We start from the raw sequence: 6,000 nt of genomic DNA, 5'->3' as shown, positions 1-6,000 counted from the left end.
GCAGCAGAGAGGTGAGCTGCGACCATCCTCTGATACTATGCATTCATTAGCATGTTAGTATGCCCCTGTGGGCGTGCTAAGGGAGCCGACTAGCCAAGGGAAATAATGCATTTGCGACTAGTCACTCATTAGCATATGATAAAGGATGTTTACACACACTTTCTAAAGATCTTTTTATGTATGCTTCTAGATTAAAGGAACGTTTAGGCAGGGATTAGTAATATGCACCCAGAACTGCTCCTGGTACTGTGTACATATTGCACCCGACAGGTCCTCATTAAGACCATTAAGACCCATAGCCTTTGAAACATGCAAGTTTTTTTTTTTTTTTTTTTTTTTTATAACCCTTGCTGAACTTTTTTGCTTCATACAAGAGTTCAAAGGAATTGCATGTATGTCACCGAAGGGTACTGGATACTTTACATGTAAAAGAGTTACAACTGCACCACCGTCAAAGTCAGATAAGGACAAGCCCAGTTCACGCCCTTGAATCAATAAGAGAAATGCCTCTGTCACAGTGAATAAGAGCAGCGGATGAGGCTTAGTGCCCATATAATAGGGGAGAGATATAGAAGGCTGCTGGAACATTCATAAATGAAGGCGGAAAATAAAATGGCTCTGCTCGCCTGTGGGCCCGATACCATAGATAGGACATGATATAAATATCAGTTTTCAGCATGCTAGGTTTGGTATCCTGTCACAAGACCAGGGGGTATCTGGACACAATGGCACACTGAGGATCACGGAATGTGAATTTGTACTGTACTAACACATGTTTACTAATCTATGTTCATAGTCTCCTCAGTACTGACGCCAGCCACAAGCGCTGCCAAATCGCTGTTTATTTTCTGTGCAGTTTTAATTCATCAGCTCTGTATCTAACAATATGGGCTTTACTGAAGGGAGTTAAAAAAAAAAAAAAGTTCAAATAAGGTCAGGCCAAAATAAGAAAAAAAAGTTTATAATCCAGGATAAGAGCTGCCTGTCACATCACAGTCTACCCTAACAAGTGAGTAACTAGTCAACCATGGAGTGTGTGAAGTTGTATGCCAGATAAAGCCTTTCTGAAGATCAGCAATGGGGTTTTGCAGATTGTTTTAAAGGGAACCTCTCAGCAGAAATTTCATAATAAACCTAAGATTCCCCCTCTGCAGCTCGTGGGCTGCATTATAGCAAGGTTCCTGTTGCTATTCTGCCCCCCTAAATAAATAGTTTATAAAGTCTTACTTTTTGTATGCAAATATTTTTTTCTGTACACTGCGGGGGCAGGCTGTCTTGCGTCCGTTATTCTCCCTCCTGCCACTTTAAGCCGTCCCCCATCGCTCATTTCCATACTGTGAGGACGCCGCCCCCGTGCTCCCGAGGTCTCGCTTATGCACTGTGCCACTCTCGCGGTACCGTGCAGTGTGACCGCTGGTGATGTGATTGCACAGGCATGAGATTATGGGTGGCACTGTGATTGTCATCAGCAAGTACCCGCCCATAATCTTTTGCCCGTGCTTTCCCCTCTGCCTCCACCGTTCTGCGCAAGCGCTGGCCAGATGAACCCTGTTGATCAGTGGTGTGCTCCGCTCCTCCCATCCATTTCCTGCTCCAGGAAAACATGGGTAAGAGGTGACATGGGTTCATCTGGCCAGCGCAGAACGGTGGAGGCAGAGGGGAAAGAGCGGGCACGATATTATGGGCGGGTACTTGCTGATGACAATCACAGCACTGCCCATAGTCCCACGCCTGCGCAATCACGTCACTAGCGATCACACTGTGCACAGTACCGCGAGAGTGGCACGGCGCATGCGCGAGACCTCAGGAGCACGGGGCGGCGTCTGCCGTATGGAAATGAGCGATTGGGACGGCGTAAAGCGGCAGGAGGGAGAATAACGGACGCAAGAGAGCCCGCCCCCGTGTACAGAAAAAAATTTGCATACAAAAAGTAAGACTTTATAAACTATTTAGGGGGGGGCAGAATAGCAACAGGAACCTTGCTAGAAATGCAGCACAGGAGCTGCAGAGGGGGAATCTTTTAGATTTATTACGAAATTTCTGCTGACAGGTTCCCTTTAAAATTGTTTGGGGAGGGGGTATCCCAACATATCTAAAGGAAAGTGCAGTGTACAACTGTTCCCTGGGCAGGGGAAATCACAATATAAGAAGATTATACTTCCATCAGATGTATTACTCCAGCAGTTCTCCATCAAGATGACCCTGTTAGTACCTTCTGCCATCCATGGATCTAAGCCCACCCTGTAACTGGTGGGGCCTGCTGTATCATAGTGAGTATGTGGTTCTCTTGACACTGGTGTATCCAAGAATTCCAGTACAGTCTATACTTTGCTTTTCCAGAACTGGGTGGCTTCCTTAGATATTCTTTTGTAAAGTATTCTGACTTCTATTTTTAAGGCTGATTATTGGTTTGTACTTTGTAGTGAACCCTCTGTATTTGAAATCTTCTCTTTATGATAGACTTATAGTGAAACCCCTACTTCACCATGGTAAGGGTTCTGCAGTCATCGATCACTCTTCTGTGAATGCCCAGGACATAAGTTCCTAAGCACACCAATGCAGTCTTTAGTAGTAGGTACAAAACTGTTGATTTGGCCATTATGACCAATTCTACTGGCTGATTGATTTCTTTTCCCATCATTCTGACAAAGGTTAATCTTAGTTTTATATGTCCAAAGAACTCCTTTTCAGAAATAAGTGGCTTTTAGATTTTTTTTTTTTTTTGCATTCTTTGGACAGATGAAACTAAGATCAACCTGTACGAGAAAAGTGGGAAGATGAAAGTATGAAGAAGGCTTGAAACGGCTCATAATCCCAAAGTACAACACATCTTCTAACACATGGTGGAGGCAGTGTTATGGCTGCACATGCATGGCTTCCAATGGCCCTGAGTCACTAGTGTTTATTGATGCGACTGAAGACAGAGGCAGCTGGATGAGCTCTGAAGTGTACAGGGCGAGACTTCTGCTCAGATTCAACCAAATACAGCAAGGTTGATTGAAGGCACTTCACAATACAGATGGAAAATGACCCAAAACATACTGCGAAAAGAAACCACATTTTAACTGTATTTCACTTGTTTAAGACAAAACTTCAGGGAACCTGTCAGGTCCAAGATGCACCCAGGACCACGAGCAGTTCTGGGTGTATATTATTAATCCCTGCCTCACTGTCCCTGTATACACTAGCATAGACTTTAGAAAAAGAATTTTGTTTACTTACCGTAAATTCCTTTTTCTTATAGTTCCGACATTGGAGACCCAGACCATGGGTGTATAGCTTCTGCCTCCGGAGGACACACAAAGTACTACACTAAAAGTGTAGCTCCTCCCTCCGAGCATATACACCCCTGGATGACAAATCTAACCAGTATAGTGCAAAAGCTGAAGGAGGACATCCACCCATAAGTAGAGAGAGTAAAACCCGGAATAACCGGAACCTCTGTCTACAACAACAGCCGGTGAAACACACGGAACAAAAACCTGCCAACAGGCAACAGGGAGGGTGCTGGGTCTCCCATGTTGGAACTATAAGAAAAAGAATTTACGGTAAGTAAACAAAATTCTCTTTTTCTTAATCGTTCCTTATGGGAGACCCAGACCATGGGACGTCTCAAAGCAGTCCATGGGTGGGAAATAAACAGAACTGAGAAGTAGGCAAAAACCTAACTTCACAAATGGGCGACAGCCGCCTGAAGGATGCGTCTGCCCAAGCTCGCATCTGCCGAAGCATGAGCATGCACTTGGTAGTGCTTCGAAAAGGTGTGCAGACTAGACCAAGTGGCAGCCTGACAAACCTGCTGAGCCGTAGCCTGGTGCCTGAAAGCCCAGGAGGCACCGACAGCTCTGGTCGAGTGCGCCTTAATCCCTGGCGGTGGGGGCACCTGAGAACATTGGTAGGCATTGGAGATGGCCGACCTAATCCAACGAGCTAGGGTCAGTTTAGAAGCCGAGAGACCCTTGCGCTGACCAGTGGTTAGCACAAAAAGAGAGGTGCACCGCCTAAGAGTGGCGGTGCGTGACACAGATTCGGAGCGCCCCGCACCAAATCCAAAGTATGCAACGCCTTCTCAAAGCGATGCACCGGGGGCCGGACAAAGGGGAAGGCAATGAAATGTCCTGGTTAAGGTGGAAAGGAGACACCACCTTAGGGAGAAAGTCGAGTCGGACGAAGAACCACCTTGTCTTGGTGAAAAACCAAAAAAGGTGACTCCGAAGAGAGCGCAGCCAAAATCAGAGAGACTCTCCTGAGAGAAGTTATGGCCACCAGAAAGACCACTTTCTGTGAAAGTCGAAACAAAGGAACCTCCCTAAGAGGCTCAAAGGGGGGTTTCTGTAAGGCCGTGAGGACCAGATTAAGGTCCCAGGGATCCAAAGGCCGCCGGTAAGGAGGAATGATGTGAGATGCGCCCTGTAGGAAGGTGCGCACCTGGGCCAGTCGGGCGATACGCCGCTGGAACAATACCGACAGAGCCGAGACCTGTCCCTTGAGGGAATTGAGGGATAGTCCTAGCTGCAGACCGGACTGTAGAAAGGACAGGATGGTCGGCAAAGAGAACGGCCAAGGAGCATGGCCGGAAGAGCGACACCAGGACAGGAAAATCCTCCAAGTCCTGTGGTAAATCCGGCCGAGGAAGGCTTCCGAGCCTGAGTCATAGTGGAGATGACCTCGGAAGGAATGCCTGAAGCTGTCAGGATCCAGGACTCAAGAGCCACGCCGTCAATCTGAGAGCCGCAGAATTCTGGCGGAAAAAACGGACCTTGAGAGAGAAGGTCTGGGCGGTCCGGGAGATGCCACTGCATCTCTACGGACAGACTGAGCAGGTCTGGGTACCAAGCTCGCCTGGGGCCAGTCTGGAGCAATGATTATAACCCGACGGCCCTCCATTCTGATCTTGCGCAGGACTCTGGGCAAGAGAGCTAGGGGGGAAGGGGGGGGGGGGGGGGGGGGGGGGGGAAGAAACACGTAGGCCAGACGGAACTGGGACCAATCTTGAACCAGCGCGTCCGCTGCGAAGGCCTGAGGATCGTGGGAGCGAGCCACGTAAACCGGAACCTTGTTGTGCCGGGGATGCATTAGATCCACTACCGGAGTGCCCCACTTGCGGCAGATTGACCGGAACACTGCCGGATGCAGGGCCCACTCGCCGCTGTCCACGGTTTGATGGCTGAGATAATCTGCCTCCCAGTTTTCTACGCCTGGGATGTGGACTGCGGATATGGTGGACTTGGAGTCCTCCGTCCACTGAAGGATGCGTTGAACCTCCAACATCGCCAGGCGGCTGCGAGTCCCGCCCTGGTGATTGATGTAGGCAACAGCTGTCGCGTTGTCCGACTGGACTCGAATGTGCTTGCCCGCCAACAGGTGGTGAAAGGCTACGAGAGCTAGAAGTACAGCCCTGATTTCCAGCACATTGATCGAGAGGGCTGATTCGGACGGAGTCCAAGTGCCCTGTGCTCGGTGGTGGAGAAATACTGCTCCCCAGCCGGAGAGACTGGCGTCCGTGGTGAGGATCACCCAGGACGGAGTCAGGAAGGAGCGTCCCTGAGACAGAGAGAGGGGCCGAAGCCACCACTGAAGAGAGCTCCTGGTCTGTGGCGACAGAGCCACTAGCCTGTGCAAGGAAGAGGTCCGCTTGTCCCAAAAGCGGAGAATGTCCAGCTGCAGAGGACGCAGATGGAACTGGGCAAAGGGAACCGCTTCCATTGACGCCACCATCTGACCCAGCACCTGCATGAGGTGCCTGATGGAATGACGGCGGGGCTTCAACAGAGAACGCACCGCCAGATGAAGGGACTGCTGTTTGACTAAGGGCAGCTTCACAAGTGCCGGCAGAGTCTCGAATTGCATCCCTAGGTACGCAAGTTCCTGGGTCGGGGTCAGAGTGGACTTGGGCAGATTGACAAGCCACCCGAATTGAACAAGCGTGGCGAGAGTGAGCGAGACACTCCGCTGACAGTCTGCACTGGATGAGGCCTTGACTAGAAGGTCGTCCAGGTA

Source organism: Anomaloglossus baeobatrachus, unplaced genomic scaffold, assembly GCF_048569485.1.
Source record: "Anomaloglossus baeobatrachus isolate aAnoBae1 unplaced genomic scaffold, aAnoBae1.hap1 Scaffold_4408, whole genome shotgun sequence".
Classification (NCBI taxonomy): Eukaryota; Metazoa; Chordata; class Amphibia; order Anura; family Aromobatidae; genus Anomaloglossus; species Anomaloglossus baeobatrachus.
The sequence above is the reverse complement of the archived record's forward strand: the minus strand, read 5'-3'. Positions refer to the sequence as shown.